Genomic DNA, 21,568 nt, shown 5'->3' on the forward strand with positions numbered 1-21,568 from the left:
TAGTTCTTCAACCACCAATTTCAGGGCTTCCTCGGCATCTACAGCTCTTTTGGTCAAACCGGCTTTTTCAGTTTCCCATTCAGCACGATCTTGATTAAAGGATTCTTTCAATTTTTCCATTCCGGCCAGGGCCTGCGTCAGCTCCTCTTTGGCTTTTGCAGCTTCGGCTTGTTGAGACTTCACATTTTCTTGCAAGTCAGAGTTTTGGGCATCTTTGCTTCTCAGTTCAGCCTGCAACATTGAAGGTATATTCAACAAAACAACATATTTATGCACTAAGTATAAAGCATATAACAAGTTATCCACTTCATACTTGGGGGCTAATGCCTATTTGCTCTCAAATACTACCCTCTATGCAAGTCTCCAGAGCAATGCATGCATTATCCTTGACACTTGGGGACTAATGTACGTTTATTCTAAACTGGCCGTGTAGATTAAAAACTGGATTAACTTGCCAAGTTAAACTGGCCTTTGGGGGCTATGCTGCAGAACGTTATCTAATTTTTCAAACATGAGTCTTATCTATGATTGAGGACACGCCTTGGCAAGGATCAATGATGGGATGCTTAAAGTGTTACAAAGACCCGGTTTATGATTGACAATCATAAAAAGGCTCTTGGAGACTACTTGGAATAGTATTTCAGCTATAAATCAATGTGCAAGGGAGAAGCATTTACCTCGTATCGTTCTTTCATCAAATTCACCAAACCGGCTTCATAATCCCGGTTTGAGTGCAGGCGGTTCAAGAAGCCGGAATGAAGCTCATCAGCGTTAAGATGAGCATAGTTTGATAAGTCGCTGCTCCATTTACCTTTATCCCTGGCAATTTGCTCTTCTTTGGCGCTATGCTGAGCCAAAATGATGGGATGACCAGGAGAGCTGTGGCCTGCTCCAGTAATAATAACGTCGTCACCTTGGCCTTCAGGATTTTTGGTGGATGATAATGGAATTTCAGTGTCTTTCATTGGATTAGCCCGGTTTGGTTCTGCCAGTTTAGTATCAGGGGCGGCAGGCACAACATCTGTTGGTTCGTCAGTATGTGGGCCGTCAAGGGGTGGATCATCAAAAGTTGTTTCAGGATGGAGGCCTTCCGGTTCACCAGTCTGCTCCGGTTCACCTCTTGGTTCTTCTTCTTCGGCAACAGGGTCTTCTGGCGGATTGGTGACCTGAGCTTTCTTGCTGGGTCTAGCTTTGGCCCTGCAAACAGAATAAAAAAGGATTAATATCCTGTTCAAAAGATGTAGGAAGCATTGAAAGGAAAGGTTTTTCATAACTCACCCGGCCACAGTTTTCAAAGGGGGGAGTTGAGTTGCTGTCAATTCACCAGAAGAGGAAGGAGGTGTCACCTGATAATTTGAATCGGCCGGATTAAGAGGCTGTCTGAAATAACCTGCCTTGGGGTAAGAATGGTCAGAAGTAGGAGAGACCTCAGACCGGCGCTTCCGAACTGGAGTATCAGGTAAACCGGTAGAGGTGACCTGTTGGCCACTGTGCCGGGTTGTCCGGCGAGCTTCATGCTGTTGAGTCTTCAAAATAAATGTTGGATCCAAGTGAGTAAGAGGATGATAAAAGCTTACTTTCCGGATTGTTTGGTGACTTTTTTGTGTTGGCATAGAGTCTGAACAGGAGGAAAGGGTAATTAGCTCTACGTCCTCAGCCTGACTAGCTTCTGCCTCCTCCTGAGGAAGATCATTGTTAACAAGATGCATAAAAAGAGAGCCAAGTGAGTCAAGTTCTACCTCAACTTCTGGGTCATCAGTATCATCATCAAGTTCGATAGTAATCCCGTCAGCCATTTTCCTCTTTGACGTCTGTTTTACGGCTTTGGTCTTCGGGTGGGTTGGTTTGACCACTTTATCTCCAGTTGGCTTTGCCGCTTTCTCTATGGGTTTCCGTTTCCAGAAAGGGTCATCACCCTATACATATAAAGAAGGGTTACAGCTTGTATAAGTCAAAGATATTAGAGATGAAGAGGAAGTGTAATGCTTACAGCAGGCGGTTTGTTCTTGGTGTAGAAGGGATTCAGACCAGTTTGACTACAGACCAGTTCCGATTCATTCAGACTTTTCTTTACCCGATCAGTAACTTCTTCCTCAGATAATTGGATGTGGCAGTGGCGTTGAGGATCGTCAACTTCACCGGTATATTCGCACATTAAACCGGGACGCCGGCTTAGCGGCAAGATACTCCAAGATATCCAACAGCGCACAAAATCGACACCTGTTAAACCGTTTGCCATAAAGGCCTGGAGCTTGGCGATTTGAGGAGCGTATTTTGCCCTTTCTGAAGAGCTCAGGCGTTGTGGCATTGGGTGAGTATTGGATAATCTATGTTCACGGAAGCCGGGGAGGGGATTTTCATCCTCAGGCGAAGTGTCTCAGCAATAGAACCATGTTTGGTTCCATTCCTTTGGGTGGCTATGATGTTTGGCATGAGGAAATTCCACTTCTTTCCGCTTTTGAATCGAGACACCACCAAGCTTTGTGTTCGGGCCATTCACAAACTCTGTGCGCCTGTTTAAGTGAAAGAAATCCCGGAACAGTTCTGCAGTTGGTTCTTCTTGTAAATAGACTTCACAAAAGACATGGAAATTGCATTAGTTGGAGACTGAGTTGGGACCAATATCTTGTGGATGCAGTTGGAAGTTGGCAAGCACATCTCGATAAAATTTTGACCCTGGCGGTTTGAAACCACGGCCTATATGGTCAACAAAGATTACCACTTCGCCTTGTCTTGGGGTTGGAGGATTCTCAGTTCCTGGAACTCGCCATTTGATCTCAGTTTTCTTAGGCAGAGAGCCGATGCTAACCATCTCATTCAATTGAGCCTCAGTAACCCGGGAACGAGCCCAGTTGCAGGCAGTGAATTGTTTGGCCATTGCAAAGCGAACAAACTGAAAATGAAAGGCCGGTTTATAAATTATGCATGATTATACACAAGAGACAAGGGAGTAAGAAACATACTGATATGATAAATGGTAAAACCCGGAGACTACTATAATGAGAAAGAAAGGTAATGCTAGCGCAGGATTGATCAGACACTGTTAAACCGGAGCATAATTATGAAGGTAACATGCTCTTCCGGTTTATCAGAGGGCTAATGGCATAGACTATTTATACAATGATAAACCGCTTATATTGGTGCGAGGAGAAATGGATCTCACAGGAACATAGAAACAGATCTCACAATGATGTATAAAACTTTCGGATCTAAAGATAGGACAGAAAAGCAAAAATAATTGGATCTTGAAGGGGTGCAGAACTGAAGCATTTTTTGACAGATTAGATCAGTTCTTTGCGCATAAGGATTTGTGATGACCATGGTAGGTAAGCTACGGCAAGAGATGCATCAAGCATGAAGTGTCCATCTATTAAAGGAAGAACAGGGAAGAATAGCATTGATGAACTTTGGAAGAACTGCGAAGAATGTCGAAACCCTAGAACAGATCTATGGTGAAAAAATTAGAGAACTTACCGGAGTTGATGAGGAAGCGGAAGGGCGTCGCAGTTTTCTAGTGCGTTCAGGGTGATGCAGCGGCCAAGGTTGGAGCAGAGACGACGGTCGACGGTGGCGGCGGAGTTCCAAAGGCTGAGCGGTGCGAGGAAGACGACGCGAAGAGGCATGGGGGGAAACGGTGAAAATGACCCCTCGTTCCTATTTATAGGGAGAAGTGAAAAAATGGCAAGTACGGGAATCAAGGAGCCCAAAAATGGATAATTTAATAAAGGTGTCGCCTCGATGACTGGATATATATTAAATTAAGGAAATCTCCGACATCAACGGATGGATGACGTCAGGACGGTTTATCGTAATTTTGAAGTATGACATCATGGCGGTTTACAAGATCAAAAATAAAGATAAGAGAGAAGATTTTTTCTGAAGTGTGGAAGATTGACATGAACAAGTTCAAACCAATCTGGGGCCTAATGTTGGGGATATTACTACCGGAGGTAAACCGGTCTTATGTAGCCGGGTTGACTCTTTGAAGAATAGAAGCCCATGGAGATGTAAAGATGATGGCGCTTTACGGAGGGCCCAAAGGCGGGTTACAGTCTGTAAATGTAAACCGGCCTTGTCATGTAACTTGTATAGTAAGATAGAAAGAGAGAGGCCGAACCGGATACGTTTATAAACCGGCTTCGGGACTCTGTAGCCCGGCGGGCGTCAACCTATGTATATAAAGGGACGACCGGCCGCGGTTTAGAGACAGACAACAACAACTCGAGAGCCAGACAAAGCGGATTTCCTCCCTGGCCTTCGAAACCCTTGCAATAGCAATCACAACTAGACGTAGGCTTTTACCTTCATCGAAGGGGCCGAACTAGTATAAACTCCCGTGTCCCCTTGTCCGGTTTAACCCTTTTAAGCTAACCCGTTGTGATGGCTCCACGACTAAGTCCTTTCACGAGGACATCTGTCGTGACAAATCCACGACAACCAAGGTTTTTGAACCGGCGTGGTGACCACAATCACCTTCGTGGATCTCTCGCAAGATCTCACAACCTTCTTGAGGAGACACGCAATGCTGAATCGCCCCTGTGACGTTGTAATGATGTAACTCCCCATTGACAATGGTCATTGACTTGGATCACCGGATTATTTGCCGGGCCAAGGTTTCATCACCTGGTAACTCGCCCCGGTTCATGTAGGCTAGGTATGGGACTGTCCAATCCGGTATAACATGAAGAGCCATTACCAATTGAGCCTCCGGATCAGCAATAGCCAACTCCTCCTCTGTGGGTAACCTGACTGACGGATTATGAAGTACATCCCGGAAGACATTGGGTGGCACCGGTTTACGCTGAGAGCCTAGGTGACTTAAAGCGTCTGCCGCTTCATTCTTTAGCCAGTCTATATGGTCAACCTGATAACCCTTGAAATGACCAGCCACTATGTCCACCTCTCATCGATACGCTGCCATGAGCGGATCCTTGGAATCCCACGTACCAGACACTTGCTGAGCCACCAGATCCGAGTCATGGAAGCACTTAACCCGGCTTAAATTCATCTCCTTAGCCATCCGAACACCATGGAGCAAGGCTTCGTATTCAGCTGCATTGTTAGTACAAGGGAACATTAAGCGGAGAACATAACAAAACTTATCACCTCGTGGGGAAGTTAGTATGACTCCATCCCCCGAGCCCTCTAGTTGTCTGGACCCATCAAAATGAATAGTCCAATACATGTTATCTAGCTTTTCCTCTAGTGCCTGCAACTCTGTCCAATCATTAATGAAGTCCACAAGTGCTTGGGATTTGATTGTTGTGCGAGGCATATATTTTATCTCGTGAGGTCCAAGCTCAATAGCCCACTTGGCAATCCGGCCAGTTGCTTCTCTGTTTTGGATGATATCTCCTAGGGGGGCTGAACTAACCATGTGATAGGATGACCTTGAAAATAATGCTTGAGCTTCCGGCTTGCCATGAAAACTCCATACACCAGCTTCTGCCAATGTGGGTACCTCTGATTTGATTCAATAAGCACCCCGCTAATGTAATAAACCAACTGTTGAACCAGATACTCCTTTCCGTCCTCCTTGCGCTCAACCACAATAGCCACACTAATAGACCGGGCATTAGCAACCACATATAGCAATAAGGGCTCTTTATCGACCGGAGCCGCAAGGACGGGCGGTTCGTCTATCTGTTTCTTCAAATCCTCGAATGCTTTATCAGTCGCGTCATTCCAGATGAAGTCATCTGTTTTCTCTAGCATTTGATACAAAGGGATAGCTTTCTCTCCAAGGCGACTAATAAACCGCCTTAATGCTGCAATCCGGCCCACCAAACGCTGGACATCATTGATACATTCCGGTTTAGCCAGGGAGGTGATAGCTGTGATCTTCTCCGGATTAGCCTCAATTCCCCTGTTAGACACCAGGAAACCCAAGAGTTTGCCTGCCGGAACACCAAAGACACATTTGGCGGGATTAAGCATCATCTTATAGACCCGGAGGTTGTCAAAAGTCTCTCTCAGGTCATCTATCAATGTTTCCTCCTTCCTAGACTTCACCACAATATCATCCACATAAGCATGGACATTGCGCCCAATCTGTTTATGAAGACAATTTGAACACAACGTTGATACGTCGCCTGGGAACTCTTGAGCCCAAAAGGCATAGATACATAGCAGAAGGCTCCAAAGGGAGTTATGAAAGCCGTCTTCTCCTGGTCCTTAACTGCAATTTTGATTTGATGATAACCAGAATAAGCATCCGAAAAACAAACGGTCACAACCCGCCGTAGCATCAATAATCTGATCAATACGAGGGAGAGCAAAGGGATCAGATGCACATGCCCTGTTCAAGTCTGTGTAATCCACACACATACGCCAAGTGCTGTTTTTCTTAAGTACCAGCACCGGATTAGCTAGCCACTCAAGGTAAAAGACCTCCACGATAAACCCTGCTGCCAAAAGCCGGGCTACCTCCTCACCAATAGCCTTACGCCTCTCTTCATTGAAGCGGCGAAGAAACTTCCTGACCGGTTTAAACTTGGGATCTATGTTAAGGGCGTGCTCAGCGAGTTCCCTCGGCACACCTAGCATGTCAGAAGGCTTCCATGCAAAGATGTCCCGGTTCTCACGGGTGAACTCGATGAGCGCACCTTCCTATTTCGGATCCAAGTTAGCGCTGATGTGAACTGGTTGGATGAATTGCCAGGAAAAAAATCAACTAGTTTAGTCTCGTCAGCCGATTTAAACTTCAGTGCAGGATCATGCTCAGTAGTTGGCTTTTGCAGAGAAGTCATATCTGCCGGATCAACATTGTCTTTGTAAAATTTCAGCTCCTCCGTGGCACAAACCGACTCAGCATAAGCTGCATCCCCTTCTTCACATTCCAAAGTGATCTTCCGGCTTCCATGCACCGTGATTGTCCCCTTATGACCCGGCATCTTAAGCTGCAGATAAACATAACAAGGCCTTGCCATGAACTTAGCATAACCCGGCCGTCTGAACAGGGCACGATATGGACTCTTGATTTTCACCACTTCAAAAGTCAACACCTCTGATCTTGAATCATGCTCGTCTCCAAAAGTAACTTCCAGAGCTATCTTACCAACTGGGTATGCCGATTTACCAGGCACTACCCCATGAAACACAGTTTTCGACAGTTTAAGATTCTTACCTGTTAACCCCATGCGACGAAAGGTTTCATAGTAAAGGATGTTAATACTGCTTCCTCCATCCATAAGCACCTTGGTGAACTTGTAAACCCCAAGTTGAGGTGCCACCACTAAGGCCAGATGACCCAGATTATCAATCCGGGGCGGATGATCTTCTCGACTCCATAAAATGGGCTGTTCAGAACAGCGCAAATACTGAGGCACCGCCGGTTCAACGGAGTTCATGGCCCTTTTGTGAAGCTTCTAATTGCGCTTACACAAGCTAGTGGTAAAGACATGATACTTCCCACTATTCAACTGCTTCGGATTGCTCTGATAACCCGATTGCTGCTGCTACTGATTCCCCTGATGGTTATAACCTCCCTGATTGCCCTGATTACCTTGATTGCCATGTCCGGTCTGATTACCTTGGAATCATGAACCGGAGCTCCCGCCTCCATAACCCGGGCCATGAAAACCGCCTCCTGAACCGCCGGGCGGGCCATTGCCGTATTGAAACATATTAGAAATTTTGAACTCTCGCATGATGAAACAATCCTTCCAAAGATGCGAAGCTGGCTTCTCCTTTGATCCGTGCTTTGGACAAGGTTGATTTAACAGGCATTCTAGATTGGGGCCTGACCCTCAGCCCCGCTGGGGTGGTTTACCCTTGTGACGCTGACCGTTATCGTGGGCGTTGGTGTTAGCCACAAAATCCAAGCTGTTATCCGCTTTGCGCTTACCATTGTTCCCATGACCTGCCGGGTTATGTTGCTGCCCCTTGGCACTGCCGTTCTTTTTCCCCTTCCCGGATTTTTCCTCCTCAGACTCAGGATCCTTGGTACTATCTGAATCGGCATACTTAATCAAAGCGGCCATAAGCATTGACATGTCGTTGCAGTGACGTTTGAGTCTTCCCAACTTCAGTTTCAATGGCATAAACCGTCAATTGCCTTCCAATGTCAAGACTGCTGTATTAGCATTGATGCGGTCCGATGAATGCAAAATAGCTGAGACTCGCTTCACCCAATGGGTTGTAGACTCCCCATCCTCTTGAGCGAAGGCGTCTAGGTCCACAATTGACATAGGCTGCTTACACATGTCCTTAAAATTCTAGATAAACCGGTTTTTAACTCAGCCCAGGACCCAATGGAGTTAGCTGGCAAACTTTTTAACCAAGTACGAGCTGTTCCTTCCAACATCATGGTAAAATACTTAGCACATACCTCTTCAGCCACATCCAGCATCTCCATCGCCATCTCATAACTCTCAACCCATGACTAAGGGGGCAAATAGGCAGTATAATTGGGCACCTTACGAGGCCCCTTAAAATCCTTGGGTAGTCGCACATTACACAAGGCTGGGGTGAGGCACGGTACCCCGAAAGAACTGAAGACCACACCTGGCTCCATTGAGGTGGTTGGACGAACCGGAGTAAGCTGACGAGTCGCATGCTGTGCTTCTAACTCGGCCTCTCGACGTGCTCGGCCATGATCCACCACATCTTGTGCATTAGCACCACGACCCGCCGGGTTACGGTGCCGCGCACAGCTTGACACAGCCGGTTCATCGATATGCCTGCTGTAGCTCCGACTTGGATGGGGGGGTGGAATGAATCCTCTCGCGACTATGCGAATAAGCCTGCTGCTGGGTTAAAGCCATTTGAAGGAGCTCTCTAGCCCGTCGTGTCTCAACTGCCACCGGTGACTCGCCGTCGATTGGGAGAGCTGCCAATCGTGAAGCGGCGGCCACAATGTTATCCAACGGGTTGGAGTAATGACCCGGGGGTGTTGGAACATGCTGTGACAAGATGTTATTCTGACGAAGCGGGTCCATCATGCACGGCTGAACGGATGCTCCTGTTACCGGTGCTTCTACCCGGTTTACCACTGGTTGGTTACTGGTTCCTGCTCCTAGCGTGTTGAAGAGATTTCTCGGCTTATAAGCCAGCGGAAGGTGCAACCGGTATCTCCTTCTCATGACATCATCTGAGGCATTCTGATCTAGCCTAAGTCGATAGGCCTGAGCCTCTAACTCGGCCCGCTCTTTAGCCATCATGGCGTTCTCCGCCGCCAGGTCCGCTTTAGCCTGAGTTATCTGATCCTTCACCTTTGCCACCACTGCGTTATGCTGATCCCGGTTCGCCGCGTCCACCTCCACTGCCAGCAATGTTGCTAAAGCGTCAAATAGATCGGACATAACCTGAGCTAGAGGCGGCGCAGAGCCCCCTGCTCCCGCTGGTGTTGCTGTTGCTGAACCGGAGATCATTGTCGCGGCGGTACGAGTGTTGCGCTGGTTGTGTACCAGCCATGTAGACCGCGACCCGGCTTGGCAGATCGAGGGCGTCTGGAATACTGTTGCCATCGGAACCTCCACTAATCCGGCCATCCTGCAGCTGGTACAGCAACTCAGTTTCTCCGATTGAAGACTCGTCATCAGAGCAGACAACGGTTTTGCCATCATATGCCGATCTATCCTCATATTCCGCTCCATGGATGACACCTACGAAGACATGCTTTACGGCGGGCTGAACCTGGGCAGAGCTTGCACGCTGAGACGTCTCGATGATGTCGGTGTAGATGTCCGGCTCAGGGCCCTGTTCACCGATCTTGCCGATGAAGACGTGAATTCCGCCAAAGGGGATCCGGTACCCGTACTCAATTGAACCGGCCTCGGGACCCCATCCTACGTCGTCGATGTAGAGCTTGCCGCGACGACTCTTAGTCATCTGGCCCACGGTGTATCCCTTGAGTCCTTCGAAGCTGCCCTTCAAGAACTCGAAACCATCGTGTGATAGCCCCACGGTGGGCGCCAACTGTCGTGGTTTTGTCATGGCAGATGTCCTTGTGAAAGGACTTAGTCGTGGAGCCATCGCTACGGGTTAGCTTAAATGGGTTAAAGCGGACAAGGGACGTGAGAGTTTTATACTAGTTCGGCCCCCTACGATGAAGGTAAAAGCCTACTCCAGCTGTGATGGAATTGCTAGGGTTTTGATGACCAGGGAGCGAATCCTCTTTGCCTGGCTCTCGACTTGTTGTGTGTTGTCCCTAAACCACCGCCAGGTCGTCCCTTTATATACATTGGTCGACGCCCGTCGGTTTACAGAGTCCCGAGGCCGGATCATCAACGTGTCCAACTCGGTCTCTATTCCTCCTATCTTACAATACAAGTTACATGATAATGTCGGTTTATATCTACAGGCCTTAACCCGCCTTTGGGCTTTGGGCCTTCATAAAGCGCCACCATCCTTGTCTTTATGGGCTCTGAATAAAATGACCATTATGAGGATAATCCGGCCTCTTCTAGCCGGTTTACGTCCAATAGTAACATCCCCAACAGGTTCCTTGACGGAGTCGGTACCTTCATGCATATCAATCAAAGTATCCCAAATTTCCTTTGCATTCTCAAGACGACTGATTTTATTGAATTCTTCGGGGCACAACCCGTTGAAGAGATGATATCGCAAGCTTGAGCGTTGTATTGCAGCATATTCAACTCTTCCGCGCTAGCTTCATGGTTTGGTTCTCTCTGAAAGCCCAAGTGCTCCCTGGGTGGTTTTAGTAATTAATGAAAACATATCTCTTGTTGGACTAACACTTTTACCTAGTATGTTTCAGATAAGTTCAACAATGAAGTGGCATGGACTAGAGGATGTGGAACCCCTTCAAAATGCTAAGGACAAAGGATTGGCTCAAGCTCCAAGCTCAAGACTCTACATTTTCTATTTTAGTGATTCAAGATCACATTGAGTCTATAGGAAAGCCAATACTATTAAGAAGGGATGACATGTTGCTTAATGGCTTGCTTGCTCAAAGTGCTTAGTGATATGCTCCAAAGCCCTCAACCACTTTCTCACTTCCAAATATGTCCCACACCAAATATCCAACTCGGCCCCACCGATTCTTTCTATCCGGAGCCACCGAGTTCAGTTGACATAGCCACTGACAGAAACCCTAATCAGTTCGGTCTCACCGATGGGATCTCGGTCTCACCAAGATAGGCTTGCAAACTCTCTATTACCTGTTGCAATATTTTCGGTCCCACCGAGATATGTAATCGGCCCCACCGAATTTGTTTGGCCAACTCTCTGTTTCACTTATTACCCAAATCGGTCACACCGAGTTTTATTAATCGGTCAAACCGAGTTTTGGATTTACCCTAACCCTAGCACATCGGTCCTACCGAGTTGATCCAGTCGGTCCCACCGAAAACCCTAATGGTCACCAGATTTGCTGAATCGGTCTGACCGAGTTTATCAATTCGGTCCCACCAAGATTGGCAAGTTGTGTGTAATGGTTAGATTTTGTGTGAAGGCTATATATACCCCTCCACCCACTCTTCATTCATGGAGAGAGCCATCAGAACATCCCTACGCTTCCAATACACATTTTCTGAGAGAGAACCACCTACTCATGTGTTGAGGCCAAGATATTCCATTCCCACCATATGAATCTTGATCTCTAGACTTCCCCAAGTTGCTTTCCACTTAAATCTTCTTTCCACCAAATCCATATCCTATGAGAGAGAGTTGAGTGTTGGGTAGACTATCATTTGAACCACAAGAGCAAGGAGTTCATCATCAACACACCATTTGTTACTTCTTGGAGAGTGGTGTCTCCTAGATTGGCTAGGTGTCACTTTGGAGCCTCCGACAAGATTGTGGAGTTGAACCAAGGAGTTTGTAAGGGCAAGGAGATCGCCTACTTTGTGAAGATCTACCACTAGTGAGGCAAGTCCTTCGTGGGCGATGGCCATGATGGGATAGAAAAGGTTGCTTCTTCATGGACCCTTCGTGGGTGGAGCCCTCTGTGGACTCGCGCAACCGTTACCCTTCGTGGGTTGAAGTATCCATCAACATGGATGTACGATAGCACCACATATCGGAACCATGACAAAAACATCCGTGTCTCCAATTGCGTTTGAATTCTCCAAACCCTTCCCCTTACATTCTTGCAAGTTGCATGCTTTACTTTCCGCTGCTCATATACTCTTTGCATGCTTGCTTGATATGTATTGTGTTTTTTAAACTTGTGCCAAAACTCCACTTCAACCTAAAGAAATTAAAAACAACAACTTTTGGTACTTAGTGTCTAATCACCCCCCCTCTAGACACCTCTTCTCGATCCTTTCATTTGGTATCAGTGCTTTGGTCTCCATTGCCTTGGTTTAAACACAACTGGAGGAAGATGGATGAGTCTACTTTGGGGAGTCTTAGACGTAGAGTGCCTATTCTTGATGGAGAATATTTTCATGATTGGAAAAATGAAATCCTTGAGATTTTCAATGAATATCATTTGAGCCAGTATATTGCTAGCCCTTGTGCACCTCATGTTGATCCCATGCATCCTACCCTGGATGAGTCAATTGACATGATGCGCAATCTTAGAACTGTTAACCTTATCACTAGAGGCTTGCCTAGAAACTTGATTGGATGTTTACCTACTCTTGAGTGTGCCTACACCATATGGAAATTTCTTGAGGAACTCTTCTCAAATTATTCCTTGAAAGATCTAGATGAAATCCTCCATAAGTCTATTGCCTTGATTAAGATGAGTTCCAATGATCCCAAATTTGGTGACTGCTTATTTGAGCTTACTAATCTTATGAGTGCCAAAGGAGATGTTGGAATCATTAGCAATCTCATTTCCAGAGCTATTAGAATTCATAAAGATAACTATAGAAATGATCATTTATCTAATGAATTACCCTCTCTAGGAATTGATCAATCACAAGATGATGTTGAACATGGATACTCTGATGAGGATGATGATAGTGACTATTGTCTCGATGATGCGATGAGACACTTTGGTCTTATGGCAAATCTTCGCGGCTACATGGCTGGAGGAAAGGAATGGGTTCTTGATAGTGGATGTACTGATCATATGACCGGAGATAAAGATATGTTCCGTGAGCTTGCTAAAAACGACGGCCCTCGAAAATATGTCACTTTTGGTGATAATTCAAAGGGTAAGGTGGTTGGCCTTGGTAAGGTGGCCATCTCACATGATAGCTCCATACAAAATGTCATGCTCATTGAATCTCTTGGCTACAACTTACTTTCAGTATCTAGACTTGCGGATTTCGGTTTCAATGTCCTATTTACTGAAGTAGACTGCCAAGTATTTCATAGAGATAATCATAAAATGGTCTTTATCGGTATACGTAGAGGATATCTTTACATTGTTAATTTCACTAAAAAGGCTCAACCTAGAACTTTCTTAATTGATAAATCTTCTAAAGGCTGGTTGTGGCATAGAAGGCTAGGCCATGTGGGCATGCGAAACCTTGACAAACTCATTAAAGGAAATCATATCCTTGGCGTTAACGATGTCATATTTGACAAGGATAGACTTTGTAGTGCTTGTCAAGCAGGGAAACAAGTTAGAGGAAGTCATCGCGCTAAGAACATCATGACCACAAGAAGACCACTCGAGCTACTTCACATGGATCTCTTTGGTCCAAATGCCTACAAGAGTCTCGGTGGTAGTCATAGTTGATGATTTTTCAAGATTTACGTGGGTGTTCTTTCTTGATGACAAATCTCAGGTCCAAAAGATCTTCAAAAACTTTGCTAGGAAGTCCCAAAATCAATTTGACGTGAAGATCAAGAAGGTTCGGAGCGACAACGAAACAGAGTTCAAGAACGCAAATGTGGACACCTTTCTTGACGAAGAAGGGATTACACATGAGTTCTCGGCTACGTACACACCTCAACAAAATGGAGTCGTTGAGAGGAAGAACCTGACTCTTATCAAGATGGCAAGAATGATGCTTGATGAGTACAAGATGCCAAAACACTTCTGGGCGGAAGCGGTTGAGACAGCTTGTCATGCAACAAATCGCTTGTATCTTCACAAGCTACTCGGCAAGACGACATATGAGCTCCTCACCAAGCAATTGCCAATTGATGTAGGAGACAAAGATCCCTCGGAAGCAATCCAAGACTTGTCTATTGGCAAGATTCATCCAATGGAGATAAAGGAGAGTACCTCGTCCGTCCAAGTGGAAGCTTCTACCTCACGACAAGGTGAACCAAGAGTTGATACGGAAGCATCCACGAGTGGGACACACCAAGATGAAGAAAACGAGGAAGTGCACCAAGACAAAAGTGAACAACCTCCTTCTCCACCACGACAAGAGAATGACAACGCTAACAATGAAGAAGGCCAAGAAGAAGAACAAGATGAAGTAGATGTTCAACCAAGACCCAAGCAAAAGCTTTCACAAGTTTGAGCAAGAATTGCTAAAGATCATCCCGTGGAGCAAATCTACAATGATATCCAAACCGAGAGAATCACTCGCTCAAAAACTGGTTTAGCTAACTTTTGTGAACATTACTCATTCATCTCTCGCATTGAACCTATTAAGGTTGAAGAAGCATTGGAGGATCCGGACTGGATAAACGCTATGTATGAAGAGCAACACAACTTTGAGAGAAATCAAGTGTGTACATTGGTCGAGAAGCTCGACAACAACCACAACATCATCGGTACCAAATGGGTGTTTCGCAACAAGCAAGATGAAGATGGACAAGTGGTTCGCAACAAAGCACGTCTCGTCGCCCAAGGCTACACACAAGTCAAAGGTATGGACTATGGTGAGACATATGCTCCCGTTGCTAGACTTGAGTCCATTCGTATCTTACTTGCTTATGCTAATAACCAAGATATCACTTTGTACCAAATGGACATTAAAAGTGATTTTCTAAACTATGAAATTAAGGAGGAAGTTTATGTTAAGCAACCTCCCGGCTTTGTCAATCCTAAGAAACCTAATCATGTCTACAAACTTCACAAAGCCCTTTATGGTCTTAAACAAGCTCCTAGAGCATGGTGTAAATGCTTGACCAAGTTCCTTATTGAAAAAGGCTTTGAAATTGGAAAAATAGATTCTACTCTTTTTACTAAAAGGGTTAATGGAGAACTATTTGTATGCCAAATTTATGTTGATGATATTATATTTGGATCAACTAACCCTCATTTTAGTGAAAAGTTTGGGAAGCTAATGTCGGAGAAGTTTGAGATGTCTATGATGAGTGAACTCAAATTCTTTCTTGGGTTGCAAATCAAGCAAACTAAGGAGGGTACTTTTGTCTCTCAAACAAAGTACACCAAGGACTTATTCAAGAAGTTCAATATGCAAGAATGCAAAGGTGTGACTACACCCATGCCTACTAGTGGACATCTTGATTTGACCAAAGATGGTGAACCGGTTGATCAAAAAGTTTACTGCTCTATGACTGGTTCATTGTTATATCTTTGTGCTTCACGTCCCGATATCATGCTAAGTATGTGCCTGTGTGCACGATATCAATCTGCTCCTAAGGAATGTCATCTTAAGGTCATGAAGAGGATAGTGAGATACTTAATACATACACCAAATTTTGGCATTTGGTATCCAAAGGGGGCTTCCTTTGATCTTGTTGGATACTCCAACTCGGACTATGCCGGTGACAAGGTTGATAGAAAGTCCACTTCGGGTACTTGTCAATTCCTTGGTAGATCTCTTGTGTCTTGGTCTCCCAAGAAACAAAATTCGGTATCCTTATCCACCGCCGAAGCGGAATACATTGCCGCTGGTTCATGTTGTGCTCAATTACTCTGGATGACCCAAACTCTTAAAGATTATGGGATATATGTGAAACATGTTCCATTAGTTTGTGACAATGAAAGTGCTATCAAGATTGCTCACAATCCCGTGCAACACTCTCGAACTAAGAATATTGAAGTTCGTCATCATTTCATTCGAGATCACGTTGCTAAGCGTGACATAAACCTTAAGCATGTTCGCACCGATAAGCAATTAGAGGATATATTCACTAAACCACTTGATGAGAAAGTGTTTTGCAGGTTAAGAGGTGAATTAAACATCATTGATGCTTCAAACTTGGAGTAGGAACTCCATTGGATACATGCAAGACTTGAGCTTACGACTAATCACTTGATATTTCTCCTATGATGATTATCTTATGTCTTGAAAATTTGCATCTTGCATGTTATCTAACCCTTGTAGGTACTTGGATGAATCTAATTCTATGATATTGCAACTCACTCACATCTTGAGCAATCTCTACATCACCAAGTCTCTACACAATGGTGGTTGATGACAAGGAAGCACGAAACCTTTCAAACATATCCTTTGACAAATTCTATGTTGAGTTTCATGATTGTCATGTTGGATACACAAGTGCTCTTCCTTGCGAAAACTAACCCATGTAGGTAGATGAACTCAAAATCCAAAGGGTGCTCCCAACTCTTGATGGGCTACATCAACCTTGAGCAACCCACACAAGTTCAACTACATGATCAAGATCAACACCGCCACCCAAGGTATGTTATTCCATCTTAGAGAAGCTTTACTCCAAGTCATGAGTCAAAGCAACTCGACAAGATATGAATACATCAAAAAGCTTAAACGAAAAATGGTAACCCCATTTTGAGCTTAAACGATGAGTATGACCTATGATCAAGTGATCTCACTTGACTCCTAAGTCAATATACTCTAATATAGGTGACTTTGTCGCCGACCAACTCTAGATGAAGTTCTCTTGTGTTCTTTTCTGTGTTCTTGCATGTGTCTCATGCATATTTGTTTCCCCTATTCAAAAAAACTTCATCTAGATCTTTTAGTTTCTTTTCTTTGCTTTTTGTTCTGCATTTTCTGCATCCAATTCATTGCAAATCTTTGAGAGATCTTATTTGTCCAGTGAGCTGAGGTGACAAGTGTTTTTCTCTGTGAGGAACTCGGTTCCACCGGTTTCATGTCTCCGGTCTAGCCGAAGATTTTCAGAGCAACTGAAGAATAGAACTCGGTGACACCGATTTGACTACACGAAAAACATTTTGCCATTTATTCCTGCTTTATTCTTGATCCAGCTCCACTCAGTGAATCTTGTCCTCTGCAAGCATCACATTTACCTTAATGCTTTGTACTGTGATTCAAGGACCAAACCCATTCACAACAAATTCCAGAAGATCCTTCTTGGAAATTGATGTCAAAGGGGGAGAGAGAGATCACATCAAAGCTTAATCATATCTCTAGGGGAGAGATCTCTAGGGGGAGGGAATACTCCAGGAAAGAGTAATCTTCAAGGATCCCAGATGCTTGATGTTCAAGAGGAGAGATGTCACATGTCTTCTTGGGGGAAAGACATGTTCATATGTGCTTATTTGCATTAACCCTGTTCATTTGTTTCTTTAAGCTCTATTTTTCTGTTCCCTATCTTCTCCTAGTATCCCATGCTAGATTCAGGGGGAGCAAGACATCCAAGGGAAAGAAATTTATTAAATTCATTTCATATCTTTCTCTTTGGGGACATGTCAATATCTATCGTGGTACTCTGTACTCACTCTACATGTCTTCCCAGTCTTGGTACTCTTGTGGTTTCTTTTGCTTGCTCTAGCTAGTGGGTGCATCTGTGTTATCTAACCTTGTTTACACAGGCTCATCCCATTCTAGCCAACTCAAGACCACAAGGTAAGTATATGCATCATAGTCATGTGTATGAGAAATTGTTGCTGATGTACATACTGTTTGCAAGAAGGACTCGTGGGCATGAAGGTACATTTCCCATATTCTTATCTTTTGCCCTGATGCATATAGCCAAGATACATGTAACACATAGCTACTCTGTCATGGTTATGCTCTCACATGCTTCTATATTCCATATCCACATGAATGCATACATGTAGGGGGAGCCTATGCTTGTTACATGTCTTTCCAAAGCTTTACTTGCTACTCTCTATATCTTTATCTAAAGCTTTGATGTATGTTGCCATAAATTACCAAAAAGGGGAGATTGAAAGCACAAGTTCTCCCTGGGTGGTTTTGGTAATTAATGACAACATATCTCTTGTTGGACTAACACTTTTACCTAGTATGTTTCAGATAAGTTCAACAATGAAGTGGCATGGACTAGAGGATGTGTAACCCCTTCAAAATGCTAAGGATAAAGGATTGACTCAAGCTCCAAGCTCAAGACTCTACATTTTCTATTTTAGTGATTCAAGATCACATTGAGTCTATAGCAAAGCCAATACTATTAAGAAGGGATGACGTGTTGCTTAATGGCTTGCTTGCTCAAAGTGCTTAGTGATATGCTCCAAAGCCCTCAACCACTTTCTCACTTCCAAATATGTCCCACACCAAATATCCAACTCGGCCCCACCGATTCTTTCTATCCGGAGCCACCGAGTTCAGTTGACATAGCCACTGCCAGAAACCCTAATCAGTTCGATCTCACCGATGGGATCTCGGTCTCACCGAGATGGGCTTGCAAACTCTCTGTTACCTGTTGCAATATTTTCGGTCCCACCGAGATATGCAATCGGCCCCACCGAATTTGCTTGGTAAACTCTCTGTTTCGCTTATTACCCAAATCGATCACACCGAGTTTGAGTAATCGGTCAAACCGAGTTTTGTATTTACCCTAACCCTAGCACATCGGTCCTACCGAGTTGATCCAGTCGGTCCCATCGAAAACCCTAACGGTCACTAGATTTGCTGAATCGGTCCGACCGAGTTTATCAATTCGGTCCCACCGAGATTGGCAAGTTGTGTGTAATGGTTAGATTTTGTGTGGAGGCTATATATACCCCTCCACCCACTCTTCATTCGTGGAGAGAGCCATCAGAACATACCTACACTTCCAATACACATTTTCTGAGAGAGAACCACCTACTCATGTGTTGAGGCCAAGATATTCCATTCCCACCATATGAATCTTGATCTCTAGCCTTCCCCAAGTTGCTTTCCACTCAAATCTTCTTTCCACCAAATCCATATCCTATGAGAGAGATTTTAGTGTTGGGGAGACTATCATTTGAAGCACAAGAGCAAGGAGTTCATCATCAACACACCATTTGTTACTTCTTGGAGAGTGGTGTCTCCTAGATTGTCTAGGTGTCACTTGGGAGCCTCCGACAAGATTGTGGAGTTGAACCAAGGAGTTTGTAAGGGCAAGGAGATCACCTATTTCGTGAAGATCTACCGCCAGTGAGGCAAGTCCTTCGTGGGCGATGGCCATGATGGGATAGAAAAGGTTGCTTCTTCATGGACCCTTCGTGGGTGGAGCCCTCCTTGGACTCGCGCAACCGTTACCCTTCGTGGGTTGAAGTCTCCATCAACATGGATGTACGATAGCACCACATATCGGAACCACGACAAATACATCCGTGTCTCCAATTGCGTTTGAATTCTCCAAACCCTTCCCCCTACATTCTTGCAAGTTGCATGCTTTACTTTCCGCTGCTCATATACTCTTTGCATGCTTGCTTGATATGTATTGTGTTTGTTAAACTTGTGCCAAAACTCCACTTCAACCTAAAGAAATTTAAAACTGCAACTTTTGGTACTTAGTGTCTAATCACCCCCCCCTCTAGACACCTCTTCTCGATCCTTTCACTCCCGCATCAAAGAATTCACCTTGCAAGCTAATACACACAATAGCCCAAATGGCGGGGTTATGTCCAAGAATATGCATTTTCATCTTATGCATCCAACTAACAAAATTAGTACCATCAAAGTAAGGACCTCTACGGTGGTAATTTCCCTCGCTAGAATCCAATCTCTCCTAGGTTGTGAAACCAAGGCTATCACTACTACAGGATGCTGCTAAAGCGACCCTACGATCAGAGACCCTTTGAAGAAACTGTGTGCGATGCATTAATCACAAACGGGGATGTAAAAAACCCGTCAAAAAGGTGCAAAACTTTTGCGATGGAGGATGCATCAAACACGGTTCCAATTTTAGTTGCCTGTGCGATGCAGGGCACACAGTTAACCCGTTTGAACTGTTTGCGATGATGCAGAACAACAGAAACGGGCAGCCATATCAATGTGTGTGTGCAATATACGGCATACAGTTGGCTCCGATGAACCGTTTGCTATTAGGGAGTGCAACATAAATGGTTAGCCAGATCATGGTGTGTGTGATATAGGGCATGCGGTTCACTCGAACGAACTATTTTTGATTAGCGAATGCATCAGAAATGGTTCAACTTAAAAAGATGTGTGTAATACATGGCAAACAGCCGACTCGGATGAACTGTTTGCGATGAAAATTTACAACACAGACGGTTAATACAGTTAGTTCGTGTGCGATTTTGAGTGTACAAAAAACTTTGAAAAATGCAAACTAGTTGCTTGCGGTGGCTAGGAGTATCACACATGATGCATCTGCGAGTACTCATGTGCGATGATTAGTAAGTTACACATGAATTTCCTTATGTTAACAATTGTGTGATAAATAACACGTGGCAACTACGTGGTCAACCTTCTACCATCAATATATTTTGACCTTGTTTCTCGTCACATTGCTGCTTACAATGCAATAAGTTATTGCAAATCTGTTCACACCTATCAAACTAATATGTGCTGACACTTAGCACCGGGCTATAAAAACTACCCACTCGAAATTACTTCACAGTTCCTCTCCTCATCACCCACAAAACTGTTTTTTCTATCAAGTCATTCCGCCATGACCGGTAGGAGGAGTTTAGGGTGGACATATAACCAGGCAGCAAAGACCAAGGCCGCGGAAGCACTAGAGAGGTCCCGCCGCGAAGCCACAGACACAGCAGAAATGTCCCGACGCGCCGCGGAGCCCTCGAACAAGCTCTCACGGGCATGCGAGGGCTCTCACAAGCGCATTCACAGCGTTCCTGAAGTCCTTTGCCGGCGATGACGACATTCTCGCTGGTGTCACTACGCAGCAGGAGCTGGTCGACGGCTTGGTAAAGCTGCTCAAGACCAGCGATGCCTCGGTTGACAAGGCGACCGGCCTCGTCGAGCAACTCATGGGTAACAATGCGAAGCTCCTCAAGTTGGTCGCCGAGGAGGAGGAGGCCACCGGCTGGAAGATTCTACATGAGCAGAGCAGTGCCTCGAAGATGACGCTGAAAGCGGTCGTCGAGGAACTGATGGGTGCCTTGAGGATGCTTTGGATCGAGCACGAGCATGAGGTGGAGGAATCCGTGGCTTTCAAGAAAAGTCGTGAGGAATTGAAGAAGGAGCTGGAGGATTTCGCCGCCCAGCGATCCATCGACGAGTAGAGACAGTAGCGACCCAGATCGTTGTCTTCCGGGCTTTGCCGCATGTGGCATTTTAAATTATTCGGAATATGTAAGACAATTATTATCTGTGCCATTGTAAATTTGTCGTCGTAATATCCGTTGCCATTTTATTTGTGGTCGTATTATCCGTTGCCCTATGTGGTAATTTAAATTAGGGCTGAATATGAGTTGAAAACACGAACAAAACAAATGCTGCCATGGGATCACAAGAAAACACCCTCCGTCCAGGTGCTTTAATTAACCCATTAATGGAGAAGTTGCGAGCGAGGCGCGCGGCGGCTGGTGCATGGAGGTCAAAGAGCTCGCTTCCCGGTGAGCATGGGCGGCCTTGCTGCTCGCACGTGTCCCGTCGAGCCTGCGAGGTGGACAGGATGCACACGTCCCATCGAGCCT

The sequence above is a fragment of the Triticum urartu genome, chromosome 4A (genome assembly GCF_056163025.1).
Source record: "Triticum urartu cultivar PI428250 chromosome 4A, HENAU_Tu73, whole genome shotgun sequence".
Lineage (NCBI taxonomy): Eukaryota > Viridiplantae > Streptophyta > Magnoliopsida > Poales > Poaceae > Triticum > Triticum urartu.